The following is a 25,235-nucleotide window of genomic DNA, read 5'->3' on the forward strand; positions in this document are numbered from 1 at the left end:
GCGAATCCGTATTTAAAATCGATTAATTTTGATTTCAATTAGAGTTTTCACACTCATTCCCCTATTCCCATTTTCCTCAATTTTTTAAAGATTTTTTTTCCTCTGTTTTTAAGAAGATCCCCTTTGCCTGTTTTGTTTTTTCGTTTAAATTCGAACTGAAGAAATAGGTAATTGTACCATTTTGATTGAGAACATAACAAAAAATTGATTAATTTATCCTTGAAGCTTTTTACTTCGAAACTTTAAATTGAATAATAGCATTTGAAACTGAAGAATTTCGAATTTTGTATATCCGCATTTAAAATCAATTAATTTAAAATTCAATTAGAGTTTTTACAATCTTCCCTATTCCCCCTTTTTTTCAAAGAATTCTTCTTTTTCACCTTTCTTCAAGAAACTATCACTTTTTCTTGTTTTTTTTTTTCACTGAAATGCGAACTGAATTAATCAAATCTAACAAGAAAATTCAACTATTTTCAATCCTGTTGGATTGGAAATTCATCTTTCTGTGAGGCTGATAATTCAACTGTCTTCTAAAAAAATTGCGTTTTTGGCTTGCAAATTCAACTATTTGGTTGAAAATTGAACTGTTTCTGGTTGAGATTTAATCTCTTTTTTATTTGAAAATTCGACCATTTTGGTTGAAAATTTAATTTTTTGTTCGAAAGTTATCTTTTTTGGTAAAATAATCAAATGTTTTGTTAAAAATTCATGTTTTTGGAGGAGGGGAGCATACACAAGCTTTGCTTAGCCTGGCTAAGTCCGTCTTTTTTAAATTTACTTCCATCCCAAAAAAAGTTTCATTTCAATAATTTAAAACTGAGGGCGCAGTCCCATGGAGGTAGATTAGTAGAATAGTGGAACAGTTTTTACCAATGGGGTGTCTGCAAAAGCTCTAGCACTCACCTCATTGGTCAAAACTGTTCCACTATTCTACTAATTTACCTCCATGGGACTGCGCCCTGAAAGCGTTGGAAATAAAAAGTGTTCAAAATCGATAAATTAATGGAAAGAACGCTAAATGTATGTTTTTTAAAATTCTCTTAAACAGCTGGTTGATATATTTCACTAGAAATAAAACATTGAAGGTACTCCGAAGTAAAATAATCTGTTACCAATGGCAATTAAATTAAAATAAGATTTTTTTAAAATGGAATTAAGAGAATCTTAAATATACTTTTTTAAATTGTGCCAAAATTCAGGGGAGACTTTGACACCAACATCTTTATGTATATTGAACCATAAGAGATAATTTAATATTTGAAAGGCCACTATTTTAAACAAGTAATTTGAAACACCCTTCCAAAATGACTAGAAATTTTTTCCGTTATTTAAGACTTTTGTGCCGATAAAAATGCCCTAGAAATAAATGGTAAAGTGCTCAAAATAAAAAAAAAAAAGGCAGCACTTTATCCGTATAATCATGTTGGAAAGTTCTTCTAAATACTTGAGGACGTTCTGCTGATTGAATACATTAAAAAAAAGCCCGCTTCCTGGGCACAATTTCATTGCGCGCGGCGCTTCGCGCGAAGTTTCATCGGACCCACGGCGCTTGGGTCCGCTTTCGTATTTCGCGCTCGTTTTCGTACGTGTAATGCGTACACTTTAACTACATTTGTTTAAACATCATAAATATGATAACTTTAATCGAAAACTGTGACTTATACTTCTGAGGAATTACAGCCATAAATTGCAACTGAAATTTTGTTCGATTTGTTTTTAAAAAAGGTTCAAAGCACCTACAGCCTAGACGATTACATTCTCATTACGAAAATGGGGTTTCGCGCTCAATAATTTGTGTCCAATTGAAAAACTTCATCAAGATAATTTGGAAGGTCCGCGGTCTAAACCTGTTAACTAACATTTCAGAAATTTTATGCGGCGAAGGAAAATCGTTCCGTAGGCCTATGATGTAGATACCAAAACGTAATTTTCGGAAATGCATTAAAAAAAATTAAAAGTAATTCTACCGTTTCGTTTGCAGGAAATTAACTGCATATAAAAAATGTGCCAGAAAATACAAAAAAATCAATTTCGAAATACATATATTTTATATCTAGTAGAAATTATGGGTTGATATTTTTTAAGCTATTAATTGTTTTTTTCCTTTTTTTTGAAAATTTTCAAAATTTTCAAAAAGCTCTCACTTTCTTGCTTCGTATGATCGAAAAATTTAACTGGGATAATTTCTAAATAGATTTGATATCTTATGACGAATTCAAATGAAATTTTCTAATCTATCAGAAAAATATTTTTTTCTTTTTTCTGAAAAATTTCAAAAGTACTTAACTTTTTCTAATTTTTATCGAAATTGAAAGTTTTATTTGGATAATTTGCAATTCTTCTACCCATCTATACGAAACTTTGACAAAGATTTCTAGAATTTGAAATTTTTTGTTATAATTTTGAAAAAGCTCTAAATTTTTAAATTTTGGTTGGAAACATCGACTCGATTGGGAAAGGCTTTCAAAAGTTAGTGTTGCTACAACATCAGGTAACCAGAAATACAGAAAGACAGGGCAAGCATACAGACTGACATACAGACAGACGCCGACAAAATATTATGATTTTCGGATTCTGTGAGTCTAAAAATTCTTTTGAATACCTCAAAATTTTGTATTCATAGAAATGCAGTAGAAAAGAATCAAGAATAGCTGAAAGAATTAAAAGTAGATAAACTCAAATTTTCTTCAGTTTTTTCTACCATAGTTTTATGAGTAAGAAGTCCTGATCTGTTTGAAGGATTTTTCGATGCAGCCAAAAAAATTAATAAGAAAAAAAAACAGAGATTAAACCCTCATATTTATGAGAAGTCGACTGCCTTTAATAACTGTTTTAGGATACCCCGTTTTGGTAAAAATAGGGTACCCTTTTAAGTGTCAAATAGTGTCAAAATTTTGATTTAAGAAAGTTGCCTATTCTTTGAGAAATAAAATATAATTTCTTTTGGTTTTGTCTAATAAATGTGTTTTAATAGCAAGAACATTCGATATTCGATACGTATTCTCCCATCACTTTATTTTTACCCACGATCGTGACACTGGGCGTGTTATTTTTAAATTATGACATTTTTCTCTGGAAATAGAACTACCCTTAGAATTTGAAATATTTCGAAATAAGAGGTTCATTTGAATATTTATAAATATCGGCAAATTAAATAGAAGCTTTTTTGAGGAGGGGGTAGTATACAGGAAAATGTTATGATTTGTTACATACTTCGTGTATGTGTCTATGTATGGGCGGGCAAAGGGGATGGGGGTGGATGGGGGATAAATTGATACTGTTACGTAATATTTTAATCAAATCAACCAATGTATCCAATATTATAGCATAACATTAAAGTTTAGTAATTGCAATAAAAGATTGTAATAAAGTTATTATTTTTTAAATCGAAGGGATTTTAGAGGATTTCAAAGATTCCAAGGAATTTCAATAAAATTTCATAAATTTTAAAGTGTTTTAATTATTTTAAGGTATTAAAAAAAATTTCATGCAATCTCCATGTATTTTAAAACTTGTAAGGGACTTCAAACGATTTCGAAGGATTTGAAATCAGTTAGAGATTTTTTTAAAAAGGATTTCATGAAATTTTTAAGAGATTAGAAAAAAAGGAGGAATATCATTAGATTTCATTCAACTCCACGGAATTTCAAGTGTTTGAAAATATTTGGAAGAATTTAAAAGATTTTCGGGTATTAAAAAAAATATCCATAAAACAAAGTTTTTTTCTCACAATTTGTGGTATTTCGACCTACAAAGACGATTTTTTTAGAAAACAGTTGAATTTTCAACCAACGACTTTTCTACAAAAAAAGATACATTTTCAGTACAGAGGGACGAATTTTAAACAAAATAATTACATTTATAACTAAAATGACGATTCCGTAAAAAATAAGTGAATTTTTAACAAAGCTGAAGATAATTCTCAACGAAAATTATAGAAATTATAGAAGATTGTAATATTAAATGAAAAATAGTAGAGTTCAACAAAACAAGACGACTTTCTAACGAAATTGTTGAATCTTTAACCAAAGCAGATTAATTTTTAACGAAACCGTTTTACTTTGAAATAAAAAGGGTCAAATTTCTACTAAAAGAGATGAATTTTCAACCAAAAAAGATTTTTCATTTAAGAGAGAAAAAATATCAAGCAAATTATTGATTTTGGAAGCTTGGAAGCTTATTTTCACTAGGAAAAAGAGGATAACGTTTCGAATAGGTATATTCTCCAATTTGCCTCAAACTGCGTATTCTTATTATTTTGTCGCGAAGATTACGAGTATGATAGTGAAAGTGGGGACAAGGCGATTTTCATGGTGAAACCATAAAAAACCATAAACATCATGATTTTTTTTGCGTTTATCTCAGCGAATAAGCGAAATTTCGCCGAATGTTTCAAACAAGGCTTGTGTAGCTCATTAAAATACATATTTTTTGTAACATACGTGTTTATGTAGTTTACGAGAAAATTAGCGATACATTGATTTCCATGTAAAAACCCATAAAATCATGGCTTTTGGCGTTTATTTCAGCTAATACGCAGAATTTCGTAAAGTTTTTCAAACAAAATTTGTAGATCTTATCGACGTACAAATTTTGGGTTGCAAGAATTTTTTTTTGCGATTATTTGCGAGAAAATTTGTGTTACATATGATGAAATGTAACGAGTATAATTTGACGTTAAAAAGGGATAAGCGTTTGACCATCATTATGTCTGTGATCATTCACAGGTGTGCCGCGTGGATGTATTTTTATTTTATTGGAATCTATTGCATGTGGAAAAAATACATATAACAAGAAATCTCGATCGGATCTACATCCTTGGTTTGAAAATTTTTGCGAAATTTTGCGTATTGGCTGCGAAAAACGAAAAAATCCATTATTCTTATGGGATTTTCATGGTTTCGCTATACAAATCTCTTAGTCGTTAATTTTTACTATAATCATGGTGGCGATATAACCGGGAAACTAGGATCTTTATCGATAAGGGAAAACCGGGAAATGACCGGGGATTTGATTAAAAAACTGGGAATTTACTTCTGATCACAGTAAAATTCAAATTTTCATAATTTTGGTCAATATAGCAAAGTGATTTCTACTTTATCCACAGTCGCAGATTTGTCATATTATCTCAGTTTACTGTAATTAAATCATAATTTATTATTGAATTTTTATTTATTTAAAAACTGAATTCATTCTTTGAAAATGTATGTACTTTGTGCAAAATTCGCCTTTTTTGTAGAAAATTAACCTTTATTGTTAAAATTTCACCTTTTTGGTTTGAAATTTAAATATTCATCATTTTAATTGAAAATTCATCAGTTTGCTTGAAAATTACTTCCTTCAACTGAAAAGATTAATGTCAATTTTTGTAGAAAATTGATCTTTTCTTGTTTAAAATTCAACAATTCAAAATTCAAAAATAAAATTACTTGGTTGAGAGTGAAAATCTTTTGTTGAAAATTAATTTTTCTGGTTGAAGATTCGTCAATTAATTTTTTTTTTGATATTCATCATTTAAATTAAAAATGTATTTCTTTGGTTGAAATACGAGCTATATGATTGAAAACTTGTTTCTTTTTTTTTTCTATGAAACGGAATTTGTTGGTTCAAAAATTGCACTATTTTGTTAAAAATTTGTTTCTTCTCTGGTTTAAAATTATTTTGTTTTTTAAACTGCAAATGTAATTATTATTGCATTTTATCACTAAAAATTTAACTATTCAATTTTTGGTTGAAAAATTATATTTTTGAGTTAAAAATGCATATTTTTTATAGTGATTAATCTTCTTGGATTCAAATTCATCTTTCTCGTTTAAAATTCAACTATTTCAGTTAAAGATTTACAATTGTAGTCAAAAATTCATCACTGTTTGAAAATATAACTACTTTTTTTAAGTAAGATTTTTGTAGAAAATCATTTTTTTAACTTAAAATTTAACTTATTCCAATTGAATATTTCGTAGTATTAGTTGAAAAATCTTTTGATTGGTTGAACATTAATTTTTTGAACTTGAAATTCAATTACCTAAGATTTGATTCACAAGTCCTATATAATAACAGCTTTGAGGGTTGCCTCTCACTGGCCTTGTTACTAAATCGTTACCCTCGTAACGTAAACAGTCAGGGCCGCCTAAACCGTTTCCAATTTGAATACATAATTTTGCGCAATATACTCGAGGAGTACTTGCTCACTGCGGCCATTCCGAGACCAAAGTCGCAACCTATTCGGAACTGCACAAAAAAAAATATTTAGAAATATACAGCATCCCCATTGTCATTCACAAAGTTTGAAATTTAAAAGACAACAGACTAACAGGAATACTTCAAGTCTCATGTTTGTAATATCGAGACATTGTCACGCTTTTGACCATCAGACCGTGAAAGTCAATTGTCGATATCTGTTACATGAACAGAATGTGACCGCTCGAAATGAAACCTACTCTCCCGTTTCTCGTACACAAAGAAACTGCACTCAAATGCAGTATTGATGACTGATGTGAAACGTTTCAGTGGCTGTGAAATTCCCAGTTCAATTTGCCTGTTTCTAATCAATATTTTCTATACCTTTACTAACCTTTTGGTCACGTATTTCTTTGAAAAGATATGAATTTAATTCGATTATTCTTTCATTTAATTACTTTAAAAAGTTATTTGAATTTCAAACTTTCGGTTCAGTTTATTCTAGTTTATTAATCTACATATGGGGTCGTTCAAAAATTACGTCACGTTATTTTGAAATTTTTTTTCCTCTCGAAAAAATATTAATTCTCAAGAAAAAATGTAATAGCTGATATTTCAAATGAACAAGATTTTTATTTCAACTCAAAAACAGTTGAACAGATGAAAGTGTCAACTAAGCTGTTGAATTTTCATACTCTTTTTCCACCGCAGGACTGGATTCCGGTAGCTGGTACTATTTCAAGCAATTTGGGCCATTTGACTCGTAGAATTAGATCGTTTCTTGTCTCGAGCACTTATTTTGACCATTTTTTCCGAGTCGATTTTCTGTCCCAATTCTTTGTCACAGATCATTACACAAAGAATGAACCCACCGGTTGATGTCACATATTCAAACACCACATTCTCCTTTTAAGTCAAGATTTTTTCTTCGATTTCATTTGATACACGCGTAAAATAAAACAAAAAATACACAAACATAATATTTTAACAAGCTTAACAGCTCAGAATGATAGCTCTGAAAACAGGGGAAATCGAAATAATTTTTCACAAAAATAGGGAAATCATAGGGGAATACATTTTTCAAAATAAAATTATGGTTAAGTACCATATTGAATTCAATATAAAATGTTTAAGATTTCAAGTCGAAATATATTAATTTTTCAACAAAATAGTGAATATTCAAATAAAAGATTATTATTCTAACAAAAGAGATGAATTTTTAACTAAGAAAAGGAGCGTTCAGATATGACGTAACATTAAAAAGAGGGGGGAGGTCCTTGGTTCGTTACGATCTGTTATGTGTGAGGGAGGGAGATGTTTTTTTTTGACTCGAGTACATAACAATTATAATTGCCTAAAAAAGCGATGTTTCGAAAACCTAATTTGTTGCAACATTGCGTGAATATCACTTTTAGTGAATCTTTTCACGTTCTTTATATATTAATAAAGATTTATGAATTTTTTGCACTATCAATTTGGTATATCTATATTTCCCAATTAATAATTTTACCTTATCATACAATTTATTTTTAAGTGTTTCGAAACCTTGTTGATAGAATTTAAAACTAAAAAATTTAATTTAATCATTTAAATTGTAAATGATTCTTTAATATGAGGAAACAATTATGTTATTAAGATTTTACTATTAAACTGGAATTTCTAAACTTTTTGATATTTTCAAAAAGATAAGAAAAATTGAGTTATGGGAAAAACTTATTTTAAAAAATTCGACAAAATTTTAAAATAATCCCGAAAGATTTTAAAATTAATTTTTTTTTAAAGATTTCTGGGAATGTTTTTACCGGTTCAGGTTTAGTTTTAAAAGAATAATTTTAAGTTTTGAAGATTTCAAAATGTGTGGTAAAGAATATGGAAGACTTTAAGACTATTCTTTTAATTTGTCAGGATTACCAAATTTTAAACCTAATTTTACAGGGCGTCAAAGACTGAAAAAAATATTCTCAAGATTTTGCCATAATACATCATTTTAGAACGGATTTGACTAGTAAAATTTGAAGCATCTCCAAAAATGCATCAAATATTTATTATCTCTTTCAAACTTCTAAAAGTCCTAAATATTTTTAAAAAAAGCTCAAATTTTTCCTTATATTTTGTGAAATTCTGTTAATTAAATTTTTTCCCACATCTTCTGCATTTTTTTGACACATCTGAAATTTTTACAAATATTTTCTAACTTTTATAAGAATCTCATAAAATTGATATTCATAAAGTTAAAAAACAAACTGACAATACTTCTTTTTTATTTACTATTACATCGATATATTGTCTTACTTATTTCTATATAGCACTTCGTTTAAAAAACCCTTTTTTTTATTCAAAAAACGTAACTGCGGTGAGCAAGAAGGGTGGGATTTTAAAAGATTCCAGGGAACTTTCAATTAATTTCAATGATTTGAAGGGATTTCAAAGTACTTGAAAGATTTTATGGTATTTTTAAAAATTGCGGGAAATTTTTAGAAGCTTTAAATTTCAAAAGATTTGCAATATTTTAGGGTAAGTGAAGAGCTTCACAGTCATCGTGTAAAGCTTCCATTAGGTCTTTTATTTCAGGCGTCATTCACTCCACTGACAAGTGACACTCTTCATCATGCATTTCTCATAAACTACTTGTTCTTTTGAATTATTTGAATTATCTTCAATTTTTGTCCACTAAGTTCAATGAAGTTTTTTTGATTTTTTCTCAGTTTATTTGAATTCTTTTGAATTCACATTAAATTGTCTTGAGGTCTTAGAAATTGAATTCTTTTGAATTCTTACAAATTTAAAAGAACATGAGGTTTGGTCTTTAAATATTAAAGTTCAGGTAAAATGAAAAAGTGGTCAGAGAAAAATCAAAGAAAAGTCAGGGAAATCCAGAAAGTCAGGGAAAACCTGACAGAGTCAGAGAATTTCTTATAAAATGAAGGTAATTTTATTATTTTCCTAAAAATGTAATAATTTTGTTAAAAATGTATTCTTTTTAGGTGGCAATATGTCTTTTTGTTTGATTGAAAATTAACCTATTTTGGTTTAGGATTCAACTATTGTCTTGAAAATTCAACTTTTTTATTTATGAAATTGATCGACTCAGTTGACAGTGAAACAGCTTTGTTAAGAATTCATTTTTGTCGGTTAATAATTCAACATTTGAGTTGAATTTAATTATTTTAATTCAAAATTGAACTATGTTTGCTTGAAAATTCCTGTATTTTATTGAAAGTTCGTCTTTTGTAGTTGAATCTTTTTGGTGACTAATTCATCTTTTTAGTTGAAAATTTATTTTTCAAGTTGAAAATTTAAATAATTGCTTAAAAATTGAACTCAAAATTCACATATTTTCTGGAACATTCATGTGTTTTGTTAAAAATTAATGTTTTTTGGTAGAAAAGTAATCTTTTTAGTTTTAAGTTGATTATTTTCGTTAAAATTTTATTTCTTTGGTTTCTTTGGTTGAACTATAATGTTTAAAATAAATGTTTAAAAAAGCATTTTTTTGAATTAGCATTATTAGGCATTATTCAGGGAAACGTCAGGAAATTTAAAAATTAAGATGTTACGAAAAGCCTGCATAACGTCATAATAAGTATTTGTAAATATAAGATTATAATTCTCATAAAGATTATTTAATAATTTACTGTGTCGAGATGATTGCAGGTTTTGCGCTTCTTTTAACTAAATTTCTGATTTTCATCATTATAGAAACTCGGTCAATTTTTCTCTTTGAGAAAGTGCTGCTGATAAAGTTCTTTTAGAAAAAGAATGGACAAAGGTACTCTGAGAAATCTGGAAGCTAATAAAAAACTGAGACACAACATGCCATTTTGTACACTGAATCCAATAACTCTGTTTATTTTCCGTCCATTCTTTCTTTTATTAATATTTAATACTAATGCACTATTTTGAAATATTATTCTTTACTGTAAATAAATCTTCTTTCTTTAACAGACTTTAAAAAACTTACTTTATAGAAAATTAATTGAAGTAGGCACCGTGTGCACAAAAAAAAGATTTCCGTAGCCTATTAAGAAATTATGTTTTTCACTCCCCCTACTACTACTTCTCCACCCCTAATTTTTCCTACTTGCCCCATATAATTTTCTACAGTTCCCCAACGTGAAGTGAATTCTTCTCCTGAGATTTCACTTCCTCTACTTCCCTACCCCCTTATTTACCTGCAATTTCCGTACTTCCTCTCACTTCATCTACTTTCCCTAGATTACCTCCAGGAACTTCTATCACTTCCCCTTATTTCTCCCTTCACTTCTACTACTTCCCCAACGTTCCCTCGACGAGTTTTTACTAATTCCCCTCATTTCCCCTACCTTTCCTTCCGTCATTTCTTCTCACTTCCTTTACTTCCCCTTCCCCAATTTCTCCTACTCCCCATCATTTTTTCTTCATACAACTCATTTCCCCTTCACCCCCTACCTCTCTACCTCCCTTGATCACATTTGCCCTTACTTCGCGTACTTCCAATCACTTCTCCTTACTCGGTAGTAACTCTTTGGAATAAAGTTTATAAGTTAAGCATGTCTGCTTTTTTTATATTATAGATAACAACTAAATATGGAAATTAATTGAAAATCTATGTTTGCAATATTTACCCTTTCTTTTTTTACATGTTTATTAAAAAAAATACGTAGAATTAAGGTGTAATCATACCCACTTAATAACTTTTACTTTTGACCTACTCAACGCCCTTGTAACTTACTATTTTTCTGGGCAAATGATATAGTTCATTGACTTAAAAAAAAATTTTTGTTTAACATATTTTATAATTGTTTATACAGTTTCTATCTTTAGAATTTTTGTCTTCCAAATCCTGAGAAGTAAGTATTTTCTGAAATTATTGACATAATATATATATATATATATATATATATATATTAAAGATATTTGGTAATGCTTTAATCAATTTTTATTTGTTTAAAAAATTTGTTCTCTATAAATTATCTAAACAACTAAAAGCACTTGTTCCTTCTCGTAGAAAAGCTGGAGAAAATTTTAGTTTTTTCGAATCTCTTACACTATGTCGCTTTTTAATAGGCTTATCAATCACTATTTTCTAACCCAAACGAAATCGATCCTCAGCGCATCTGAAAAAATGGTATAGAAAATGATTATTGTTTAACTTTTAAAATTCGCTAGCTGCGTCATTAATTTTAGAAAATAGTACCATTTCAAGATTTCTAGGGAAATAAGATGAATAAACTTTAATCTACACACAAATTCACACTCGTATACATTAATCTATTAGTTTAATGTACATTTTGATTTTTTAATTTATTCGAATATTTTGTGTGTAAATTAGATTATCTTGGTTAATTAGGATGCGTTTAACATAGCGGAAAATTGATAAAAAGTTAGAACATAAATGATCCATAATTCGTTAATTTCTTAATCTAAATAATTCAGTTCGTCAATTAAAAAATTTGAAATTTAGATTAGGTGGAAGCTTTTGCGGGTTAATGTGAAACTTCTATCTTTCGCATTCCTTCATATCGAAATGTAGAAGTTATATTCTATGTACTCGCAAAATTTTACTTTTAAGTTGGGCATTTATTTACAAGATATTATCAACTGAAAATTTTACCAAAAAAATGTTTTAATATATCAAAAAAATCAATTTTTTAAACGGCCTTTATTTGAAATGAACCAGTATCCTTTGTCCATTTTTGACATGCATACAAGTAAATTACTAGAAAACATAGTCTAGGGATAGTTTTTATCTTTACACCGGTATATAATCATGTTTTTGAAATATGTCTGTTTGCTTTTAAAAATTTGTATGAAAAAATTATTTGGATAATAAAATTCTTGTTTATGATATATTACAATATATTAGCATAATGAGTTTTTGAAAGCAAATGCAGACTAATAATTTCTCAGTGTAATTATTATTTTTTTTGTCTTCTCGTCCTTCATTATTTTATTTTCAGAAAACTTGCTCATATAAAAGTGGGATAATCAGCTGATTATGTTATATCTTTTAAATTATTATCTGAAAAAATGATCATTATTATAAACAATCTTTTTGAGAATGTTCACGATTCAGTAACTTTTCACGATGTAACGATTCTATTTTTAGAATTATGAAGAAAAATTAAAAGTTCGTGACTACTGAAGTTCGACTTTATACGAAAGTTCGATAAGCTTCGAGTACTTTGGTAATTTTAGCGTACTCGATAATAATGAGATGATAATGCAAGAGATAGAACATTATTACAAGACCCAATTACTTATAAGTGATTCCGCTGAAAATAAGGTTATTTGCATCTTGCAAAGAAAAATCAGCTGTAAATTTGTTATTAAAAATTGTTTATAAAAAAACAATTGTTGCTGCTCAGTATAGCGTCGTAAGTAAACATGCTTCACACGCGTTTAATGTGAGAATTTCGACTGCATTTTTTCAAATGTCGTAAATTTTGTAACTTAAATCGAAAACTGTACTTTAAACCCTTGAGGAACTGCAGTCATAAATCGGAACTAAAATGGTTAATCAATTTGCTTTTAAAGACGGTTCTAAAAGCACCTGCGGCTTTAACAATTACATTCTCATTGTGACTCTTGCGCTTCGCGCTCGACATTTGGTTTATACAGACGGTTCACTTTCAAAAATAAAACGATGTAGAGAGAAATAAGAAAGGAATATAAGATTTAGGTATGTTTTTCGATGTAATGCTTACAAAAAAAATAAAATCTGCCGGCTGGGTGGGCACATTCTCATCGCGCGCGTAAAATTTTATTGGGATAGTTTCGAAATGGATTTGATATCTAGTAAAGATTTTTATTAAAATCAGAAGAATAGTTTTTTCTATTTTTCTAAAATGTTCAAAATAAAACTTTTTTAATTTTCATCCAAATTAAAAATTACATGCACATAGACACCGACAAAATTGTACGATTTTCTGACTCTATGAGTGCCGAAACATAAAGATCCGTTAAAAACTAGATTCTCATGAATGAGAATGTAAAAATTACATCTCCAGGAGAGTGAACTAATTTTAAAGGGTGATTTGGATGGTCATAAATATTTGAAATTCCCTTCATAATGCACTTCCTTTTCTAATTTGTATTTTTCGGAGGATGATTTATTTGATCTGCGGGTATTTTTTGAGGGTAGTAAGGGTTAAGATATCTTGTAAAGTTCACTTTCAAATTTTAGTATTTATTTATGGGAAGATTTTTCCATCCGAGAAATAGTGCTTTTATTTAGAAAATGTTCCAAATTGTGCATTTATTTAGAATAAATGTTCATAAAAATAATAATAAATGCTACTAAATTAGTATTTATTTATTAATATTTTTTGCGAAAAAAGTAGTAAAAGTAGGCGCCATCCGCTCACAAAAAGGGTGTTATTGCTTATCAAGACGTTCATTAGGTTGTTTAAATGTCTCCTTTTCCCGATCAGTTCCCTAAGTGCCTGCGAATTACAATCTTTAGGGATGATCAATAAAATCCCCAAACAACTGTTAGTAAAAACCCTTAGCAATGGTCAATAACAATATTTAGCAACGGTCAATAGTATACCGAAACAACGGTTATTAACAACCCTTAGTTACGGACAATAACAAACTTTATGAACGCTCAATACCATCCCCTAAAAACGGGTCAACAACGCTCAGCAACTGGCATTAGCATACTCCAGCATCGGTCATTAACAAACCTTGGTAATGGTTATGAACAACGGTAAAGGATGTTTAAGCCAAGCTAAGCAAAGTTCAATACAACTCTTTAGGAGCCGTCAATAACAGTGGTTAGTGACGGACGATAATAGGCATCAGGATAATAGACGTCAGCAGTATTCAATAATATCCTCTTGCATCGATAAATAATAATCCTTAAAAACGGCTAATAACAGCACCTTGTCACGGATAATAACAATCTGTAGCGACGAGCAATACAACCCCCTAGAAACTGACAATAAAAATCCTTAGCAAGGTCAACAACAGCCCTTAGAAACGGTCAATAGGATCTCCTATCAAACATTTAATAACAACCCCTAGCATCTGCCTCTAAGATCCTCCAGCATTGGCAAAGAACAGCCTTTAGAAAAGATCAACGCTACTCCCTTGCAACGGGTAATAACAACATTCAACAGCGGTTAACATCAAGCCTTAGCGATTCTCAATAAAATCCCCTAGAAACGATCAACAACACTCCATAGCAACGGACAATAACAACCTTTAGAAATGGTCAACATTAATCCGTATTAATAGTCAATAATATCTCCTAGAATTGAAAAAAGCAACCTTTATAAACGGCTAATGACATCCTCTAACCATGGACAATGACAATCCATAGCGACGAGTAACACAACACCCTAGGAACGAAGAATAACCGCACTTAGCTACGGCCAATAACTTTCCTTAGCAACGGTCAATAATTTTCTTTAGCAAGGGTAAGTAACATAATCCTTATCAACGATGCAGAATAACTCCTAGTGAAGAATAATTCAACTTCCTATAAACGATCAATACAACTTCCTTGCAACAGGCAATAACAATCTTTAGCACTGCTCAACAGCAGCTCTTAGTAACGCTCAATAAAATTCTTTCTCCACGGTTAAAAATAACCATTACAAATAGTTAATAAAAATCCTTAGCAAAGATCAATACCGTTCCCTGGAAACGGACAATAACAGCCCTTAGCAAGGTCGATAACAGCCCATAGAAACGGTTAATAGGATCTCCTAACAATAGTTAATAACAACCCGTAGCAGCGGCCCCTAATATCCTCCAGAAATGGTGAAGAACAAACCTGAAAAAAGATCAACGCAACTCCCTAGCAATGGACAATAACAACATTTAGCACCTGACAACATGAACCCTTAGCAATGTTTAAAACATACTCTAGAAAAGGTCGATAACAATCCTTAGCAACGATCATACAATTTTCTAGCAATGAATAATAACAGCCCTTAGCAACGACCAATAACAACACTTCGTAAAGGCCAATAAAATCTCCTAGTAACGATTAATAAAAAACCCTCAGCAACGCCCACTAACATCATCCATCAACGGTCATTATCAAGCCTTATTAACGATCTATAGAAACCCATAGCAATGATTAATAACAAGCCTTAGCCACGGCTACAAATAGCTCCTAGCAATGGTTAATAGGAACCTTTAGCAACGGTCAGTTATATCCTCTAGCAACGATCAGTAAACAAACCTTAGCAACAATCAAGAAGAACTGTTAGCAAATGTCAATGCAATTCCGTAGAAGCGATCAATACAACTCGCTAGCAAAGGGTAATAGCTAAATTTAGTACCAGTGAACATCGACTCTTGGCAACGCTCAATAAAATCCCCTAGCAAAGGTCAATAATAACCCTTAGAAACAACTAATGACTTCCCTTATCAGCAAACAATAACATCTTCTAGCAACTGACAGTAACAAGCCTTAGTAACGGTCGATACAGTTCCCTAGCAACAGACAATAAAAGCCGTTGGCAAGGGATAGAAACGTCCCTGAGTAAGGGATAAAAAAGCCATTAGCAACAATAAATAAAACTAACTCCCTAGCAATAGACAAGAATAGCTTTTAGTGAACGTAAACTTCAACCCTTAGCAATGCTCTACAACATATTTGACTAACGGACTATAACTACCCTTAGTAACGTCTACTAACATTCTCTAGCAACAGTCAATAACAAGCCTTGGGAACGGGCAGTATAACTCCCTAGCAACGTTAAATAAAAGGCTGGCCATCGGCTAATAACATCCCATAGAAAGGGACAAAAACATCCATTAGCAATGATCAATATAACTTCCTAGAAACGGATAGGAACATCTTTTTCTACGGTCAATATGAACCAGTAGCAATTCTCTATAACATCCCGTAGCAACAGAAAATACAAATCCTTAGCAACGGCCACTAACGTCCTACAGTAATAGTCCGTAAGATCAATTGAGGGGCCTGAAAGAGAAAGGACACATAAACTCATTCATCCGACTAAGTATTGTCTATAATTATTAGCTAAGTATTGTGTCTACGTCCGTTCGAGTTGGGCAATTCTTAATCGGCGGGATGAATTTATGTGCCCTTTCTGTTTTGGGCCCCTCAATTAGCACTGGTCAATAAGAACTCTTAGCAACTTTCAATACAACTTGCTAGCAACTGTCAATAACATGTGCCTAGAAACAGGTATGTGAACCTTAGCAACGGTAAATAAAATCCCTTCTTAACGATCAATAAGAACCCTCAGCATCGGTCAATTACAACTCTTACCCTGTGAGATGAGTGGGTCTTGAGGGATGTTTGGGTCCGCATGGGATAAGGGAAGGGGGTCCGGAGGATAGTTAGGGTCCCGAGGTTTAGAGGGTTCCCATGAGATAGAAGAAGTTCCAGGTTCCCTAAAAACGATGTGTTTATAAAGGTAAATGGCTCCATTATGCATTTCTTGATAATAATTATGTATAAAAATAACAGGTCTTATTTAATGTTTAGTTCATTTTTACTGGAAACTATTCAGTATGTATCCAGCAATAATTTTTTCGGGAACAAATAATTTTTGCATAAAAAAAATTGTTGACATTTGTCATTCATTGAGAAAATTTGTTTATTGCTAATAAGTCGTAAACTGCCCATTGTTAGGTAATAAAATACATACCTAATTGATTTCGGTATACTTTCACCTATTTACGTCCTATAAAAAACGGTGATCCATGAGGATTTTTTCCCCTTGTTAGTAGAGATTGCAAATCTCTATCCAGGTAAATAATGTTTCATTTGTTGAGAAACCATCGCTACGTCCCTGGCTGTACACCTTCGCGTTTTCGTCCTATAACGTCCGCCTGTAGATCCTCTAGTAGATCGGTGTTACAGAGAGGGTTGGTGGGTAGTCAGCGCCACTTTTCAGAGTCAGTCAGCATTCGGTCACCCTGCTGAGGGGTTGCTTTGGTCGCGCTGCTCTTTCCTCCTGTAACCACCGTATCCACGTTAGTTCGCGGCGAGATTAATTAATCGATTCATTATCTGGCTAATTAATCGGTCAATTTCGTGGATACCATTAAGGGATGATTCGGGGTGGCTGAAGAAACTACACATCTTTCTGGGAACCACCCCCTGACGTACGTTCCTTGATGGAGAGGACTTGAAATTTTCCTCTTATTCAAGAAAAGAGCAAGGAAAGGACACTAAATGCAAGGAAACGCGTTCGCGACCTTCCTCACTCATTATCCTCAAAATTAACCCCAAATTTTCCCCAAAATTACGAATCTAGTTCCTTCGAATCCCAAGAAGTGCCGAAAAGATCAACTCCTCGAACGATGGCGACGACGTTCGGGCGTAGACGGTTTCGCTTATTGTACATTTAAATTTTTCCTGATCCTCCTCATTATCAGTGATGAGCACGTAGTGGAGATTTTTCATCCAAAACTTCCTTATGGGATTTATCACACGAAACTTTGCGGAGGAAAATTCTTGCGCTCTTCCTTTGTGATGATCTTAATCTTTTTGTAAGATTACGTTTTGTTAATTTGTTTCAATTTTTCGTTTTATATTGAACAGTTGTAGTGAAGAATATAGTTAGTTTTATATAAAGAGCTTATTCTGCTGCAAGAAGTGACTCTCTTTTAACGTAAAATCTTACAAGTGCAAACCTTGAACTAAGCAGACACAACGATTAAAGTAAATTCTAAATGTCGACTCAACTTTATCAGACTTTGACACTTCTTAGGTGATATTTTCCGTTTTTAAAATTTTATTCTAGAGTGATTGAATCAAAAGCTAACATTTCGCAAACGTTGCCATATTGTAGGAAATGAGAACAAGAGATTATTTTTGAATTAACAACACATATTTCTCAATCCTATTTTTTTCTTTACCTTGATGAATTTAATCTGTGGAGTTTATTATTTTCTCCAGTTTCAAAATATTCTACATTTTTAATAAAGACAGCATACTTTGATTTTTTGTACTGTGTTCTAATAACACAACAAATAAAGAACTCCTATAATTGAAGCCATTCAAGCAACGTTAATTAGCATCCAAGTACTTTGAAAAAGATTTCTTCGAAAAGGAAATAATTTTTCGAGGGTTGGACAACTCGTTCGCTTAGGTGTCACTTCAAAACATTTCTGGATATTCCAATGACTTCAGAAGATCTTATTGACTTCTGGAGATTTCAAGAGAATCCTAGTGATTTCAAGTTATTTCATGTGAATTCAAATGACTTTAACTATTTCGGGAGATTTAAAAATAATCCAAGTGACTTCAAATGTATTCAAGTGATTTAAAGTGACTCAAATGTTTCAAATTACTATATCGAATTCTGGAGATTTTAAAAGCTTGCATAGAATTGTTGAAGAATTCACTGCTTTCAGGAGATTTCACGAATTTTACAAGACTTTATTTCTTTAATGAAGTATCTATTCATCTCACTGATCGTTAGGGTGGATCGAAAAGAAAGGAAATTGAAAATAAAAAACATCAACCCTTCACTTTAGATTGTATAATATGCTCGTTTTTTTTAATTTTTAAAAGATTTAAATATTTTCAGGTTTTCTTAGGACAAAATCATATTTTTATATACGTCAACAAATTAAAATAATTTTTAAAGGTTTTGCAAACCATTCTAATATTTTTTAAGCCTATAGAAACTTCCTTGCACTAAAAATTTATTTACAAAAAATTGAGAAGATTTTAGCAATTAAAATGGCTAGACCCTAAATTAAATAAAGATTTGAAATACTTAATTATCAGCGTTTTGCAAAATTTGCAAATATTAATTTTTTCATAATTTACATAATATGCTCTTTAAAAATCTTAAAATATCAAAATGTCAGTTTTTATATGAGAAAATATTATTTACATGAACATCAAGACGCTAAAATAATTTTGCAAAACTTCGAAAACTATTTTAAAGTTTTGTTCAGCCTGTAGAATCTTTCTCGAACTCAAACATTGTTTGAAGTTCTAGTAGAAAAGGTAATTAGTTCAAAGTCTTGCTATTCTAATGACTAACGTATTCTCATTTTTTCGTCTAGATAAATTTTGAACGCGAGAAAGTTCCTAGGTCAGAAAATTTGTTCGGATACTTTGCAAAGCTACAGAAAATTGTTCTAGTTTTTGAGGTTTTTGAAAACGAGACTTGGTCCTAGAAAAACTGAAAATATTTAAAACTTACATGTGTTTTGATTTAATTTTGGTTAATTTTTTAGTTTTTCTAACCAAATATTTTATTAGATGGAATATTTGGTTTATTCAACAAAGAAATTGCATTGTGTCAAACAAATAGTTGGTTAAATCAACCAAAATTAGTTTGACTCAAACAAATTATCGTATATATATATATATATATCCAAGAAAACAGTTCATTTGGTCCAAGAATAATTTTTTTCTGAGTGTCTTCAATTGAGTTCAGAAGTTTCTGAAGGATGCACTGACTTCACGGGAATTCAAGTAAATTCAAATTATTTCAAATGTATTTACGTAACATCATGTAAAATCAACAGCCTTCATGTAATTCAGGAGATTTCAAGAGAGTTCAGTCGAATGGAAATGATTTTAAGAGACTTCCAATGAATTCCAGTGACTTAATGAAATTTAATTGCAAATTTACACCTGACTTGCCAAATTATCCACCCCTCGTATTTTTGTTGATTGAAAAATATTCTTATGAAATATTTTGAACTTAATCTCTGGAAAGTATTGAAAGAATTTTCCTCCGCAAGTTTTTCTCGTGGGGGATTTCTAATGGTATTTTAAAGTGCCTTTCTGAATTTTAACAGGACTTTTCATACGAATCTGAATTCCCATATTTTTCACGCATGAACCAATGTAGACATAGCGAATCGAATTTTCTTGTCAAGAAATCTATATAAGTGCAAATGGAATAGGAGACGAGATTAATAATCCTGGGACTTAAAGGAATGTCTCTCCTTCCACTCTCTCTAAAGAACAAGAGGAAGCCATGTAAGTTGATAAAGTGAAGATTGGAATTCGACCCGTGTCCTTTTTCTTAAGAAAGTTGTACACTTAGAAAGGAGGACCTGATATTTCTATAAAACTTGTGAGATTCATTTGAAATTGGAAAATATTTCCTTAAAACTTTAATGAGTATTGTGATCTTAATGGGGCGCTGCCTAGGCGAAAAGTTTATAAACAGTGGAAAATATTTTATATTTTCATTTGTTTAATGCATTTTTTGTATAAAAAATGAAAATTATCAATAATATTTCCAACTATGTATAACTTTCCCGCCTCGGTTAAATATGTGAAACAATAAGTACATGGGGTTTTAAAGTGGAAACTATTTTTGAGAGAGGGTAGTTAATGAGTGTTAGTAATTACGATGTGAAGTGAAAGTTTTTTATTTGCAGAAAGTGGAATAAAATGAAACTTTTTATAATGCAGGAAACTGTTTCGCGGTTTGTTTAAAGTTGATTGAATTTAATAAGCTTATGAAAATTTCCTACTGAAATTATATTTTTCTACTAATTAGCAGTTTATTAATTTTTAGGTTTAAAATATATAATCAACATAATCTCATTATTAGTCTAAGTTCAACAGTGAAATGGAAAAATTCAGCGATTTTCTGTAGGAATCACTTAAAATAATTATCAAAAATAATCAGAACTGCCAACAGACACTTTTAGGCTATTTTAGATGCTTTTTTTTTCTCAAGTCACTTCCAAAAAATAAAGTTACTATAATTACTTTTTAAAATGAAAATATCACTTTAGTCATTTTTCTTTCAAAAAATGAACCTGTGAGTTAACCACTGTTGAATTCAGGTCTATACCTATTTTTGAATCTTTAAAAATTCTTTTTAGTTATTGTAGGATATTTGAAAAGATATAAATAATTTGAACGCATTTGAATGCATTGCATCCCAGAAACAAAAATTGTTATAACAAATAAAGGATTGATTATCTCAACTTGACAATTGTTTTAGAACTTCTTATGAGTTTATATTTTAAATTTATATAGGTTATATGGCCAAGAAGTAAAATTAGCAATAGTTAAAAATTGAAATGTCCAAGAAAAATACAAAAAGGGACAACTTTTACAAGTGGGTTTGGGGTGATTTGCACCCCAGTATGTCAAGCAAGGGTTTTAAAGATATATCAAGAGATTAAAGAAATTTTAGATGATTTTTAAAAATTTGAAGGAATTTTTAAGAGTTTTGAAAAGATATCAAAGTAATTCGAAAGATTTAAAATTGATTGAAATATTTTATGGTAATTTTAAAATATCCAAAGAATTTGAAAGAGTTTTACATATTTTTAAGGGATGTCAAAACATTTCAAAGGATTTTAAATATTTTAAAATATTTTAAAAAATTACAATGCATTTTCAAGAGATTTAAATATTTTAAAGAAATTTCCCAGGGTTTGAATAATTTTAAGGAATATAAAACATTTTTATTGCATTTGAAAGAATTTCCTAGAATTTCGGAATATATGGTATGATTTTTTAGGGCCTATAAGATTGTAGAAATTTCCCAAATATTCTAAAGGATTTTATAAGATTTCCGAGCATTTTAATGATTTTTAGGGTTTTTAAAAGCTCTCAAGGTATTTTAATCAGTTTTCCAGGATTTCAAAGATTGTTTTAATATATTCAGGTATTACCAACAAATTTAAAGAATTGGAAAGATTTTAGAATATTTTAAATATTCCAAGGAATTTTTAAATTATTTTAATAGTCTAAGGGATTTCAAAGAATTTCAAAGGATTTTGAATATTGCAAATTGTTTTTAAAAATCATAAGGAATTTTCGAGAGCTTTAAAAAATTGCAAGCAATTTCAAAATGCTACCAAGTATTTAAAACTTTTTAAGGTATTTTAAAAGATTCAATGACATTTTAAAAAGATTGATTTTTTTAAAGGAAATTTTGAAGAATCATAAGGGATTTAAAATATTTTTATGGGGGTTTAAAAATTTTCCTGGAATGTCAGAAGCTATGGAATGATTTTGTAGTACCTGTAAGGTTTTAAGATATTTAAAAGAATTTCAACGAATTTTATCCGTTTTCCGAAAATTACAATGATTTTAAACAATTTCAAAGAATTATAAAAAATTAAGCTTCTTTTAGAAATTCTAAGACATTTTTAGGAGCTTTAAAAAATTAGAAGGGATTTAAAAATATCATAAAGTATTCGAAATATCATAAAGTATTTTTAACAAATTCAAGGCAAGAGCTTTCAACAATTTTGAGGTATTTCAAAGAATTTCAAAAGAAGTTAAAATATTTTAAGGTATTTTTAAAAATTCCAAGAAATTTTCACGAACTTTAAAAATTTAAAGCGTTATAAAGGATTTGAAATATTTTAAGGCATTTTAAAAGATCCCAAGACATTTTTGAGCGGTATAAAACGTTTCCAGGGATTTCCAAGGATTTTAGTTATTTAAAGGGATTTGCAAACATTTTCATTCGGTTCTAAAAAATGTTTTAGAATTTTGAAAAATGTGGAACGAATTTAGTATTCCAATGATTTTGTGGTTTTTTATAAGGTCTCTAGAAATTTTAATAAATTTTACAAGATTTCAGAAAATATCAGATTTCATAGAATTTCACTTGGTTTTTCGATCCGATGCATAATTTGTTTATAAAAATTGCGGAAAAATAACAAATGGCATAATTGTTTAACAAATTGCTTAAACAAAAAAAATGCACACCGAGATATTTCATAGAAGAATCCAGAGGTGTTTTTACTTTTTTGATATGACTCTTAGTTTTTTAAAAATTAATTATACAACTTTGAAATCCATATCTATGGCAAACTTCAACATCGTGATATTTAGCGTATTTGTTCGCATCTTTGAGATACATGGATCGATCTATTGTTGAAACTTTTATGACCGACTAGTACGGATTTATAAAGTTAGAATAAAATGGTTTATTCTGTTTATATGAGAAAAACTTTTTTGATTTTCAAAATACGACAATAATATATGCAGTGTGTTCATTTGCGATCTTGAAACCCATCGATTGACCTATTCTTGAACCTTTTATGACCCACACGTACCGTTTTACGAAGTTTCAAACCAAAAATTGTACTCTCTTTATATGAGAAAAACTTGGTTAATCTTAGGAATATTAGAGTACTGTATCTGAAATGTTTGTTCGTGTCCTCGAGACACGTCAAACGACCTATTGACGAATCTTTCATGACCTTTTATGATCCAGCAGTGCGGATTTCTAAATTTTTTATGGGATCTCTGATTGTCTGAAAATAAGATTTTCGGCAAGACAGAAACATAAGTTTGAAAAATATTAAAAGTATCCATTTTTTCTTTTGTTAGGGGAAAACTTTCCTTTATAAGGAAGCACATTCATTTGATACCTATGAGGAAGCAAAATGATCATCGTATAAGTACAAATAAATACACCTACAGTGCATACATATCACTTTGAAGCGTTGTTTTAGTTTTTAATTCTTTTTGAACTCCTTTAAACTCATCTTGCATTCTAAACCCATCTTTAATTTTTATGAATTTTATTTAATTCTTTCTATTTTCCGTAAATCAATTTAAATTAAATAATTATAAATTTAATTTTGTCTTATATTCCATTTATCAAAAGTCGACATTAAAACTGTTACTAAAATAGCATGTAACTTTTGTGATGTAGGAAACTGCTTCACGGTTTCTTTAAAGTTGGGTGAATTTAATAAGCTTTTGAAGATTGTTGATTGAAATTATATTTTTCAACAAATTAGCAGTTTATTAATTTTGAAAATTAAATTATACATAAACCAGCATTTTGTAATTATTATTATTAGTCTAAATCTAACAGTGAATTATAGGAAGATATTAAAAGTTATTATAAAAAGCAGCTATTTTTAGCTTGTTTAGAAATATCGTGTACTAATTTCTGTTTTTAAAAAAAGAATGCATTTACGGATCCTGATAAAGAGCGAATAAGTCAATCAGTGGGTGGTTTGGGTTAGCCGATCAACTGAAAGAGATGGGTCCAACACGCTGAACCGATACAATCAACATTTCTGCAATCTCTCAGAGTTTGTACCACACCTATTTCCTTCATGTCATATATTTTCGATATAATCAAATATTAGTGAGTATTTTTATCAGAAAATACATTTTCCTTATAATTCCTGCAAGACTTATTCTAGTAATTTTAGCCGAAAAGTAAAATTGTAAATTAAGGAGCGCAGTTGTATTGTATTCTTAAAACTTCTAAGGAATTTTACAGAGTTTTAAAAAGATTTTAAAGGATTTAAAATAGTTTAGAGTATTTAAAAAGATTTCAGGAAATATCACGAGCTATACAAAATTGTAAGTGATTTTCAAATATTTTAATGGAATTGAAATATTTTGAAGTTTTTAAAAGATTCCACGGAATCTTCCATTTATTTTAACAATTTAATGGGATTTCTGGGAATTTTAAATATTCTAGGGTATTTTAAAGGATTCCAATGAATTTTAGATTGCTTTCGATAATTATAAGGGATTTTAAAGAATTTGAAATGTCTCAGGTTATTTTAAAAGATTCCAAGCCATTTTTTAGGCTTTTGAAAAATGTCTAGGGATTTAAAAATATAAATATTTTAAAGGATTTGATCAGCCATTGAAACATAATGGTGCACTAGGGTGGTATATATTTTGTTTTCTTCGAATGTTCATGCTTATTCCCTGAAATTTGTTTAAATCTACACAAAAAATGCAAGTCTTTGTTATATTTGGGTTTTGTAAATTTTTGGTGTTAATTTTTTTCGGTTTATTTAAGTACAAATTGTTTCTAATAAATAAAATATTAGTTTCTGTTAATAAATATGTTTAAATCAATTTTTGAAACAATTTATTATTTCGTATAGCAATTTTCTCTTAGAATAGTGTCACAAAATATCGGGATTTTCCGAATTTTTCAAATTTTGAGTTAGAGCGAAACAATATTCAATTCAAGTTAAAAAAATATTTAAATAATTATTTTTGTCAACCTTAATTGATTACACAGCCACACAAAAAAAAGAAGTGCGCGGATCTGGTAACAAGACACACGTATTCCTATGGATTTTGGGGTGCTGAATTCAAATTCGGTATCAAAAATCACCCATCACGTCATGGTTGAGCCATAACC

Source organism: Belonocnema kinseyi, chromosome 2, assembly GCF_010883055.1.
Source record: "Belonocnema kinseyi isolate 2016_QV_RU_SX_M_011 chromosome 2, B_treatae_v1, whole genome shotgun sequence".
NCBI lineage: Eukaryota > Metazoa > Arthropoda > Insecta > Hymenoptera > Cynipidae > Belonocnema > Belonocnema kinseyi.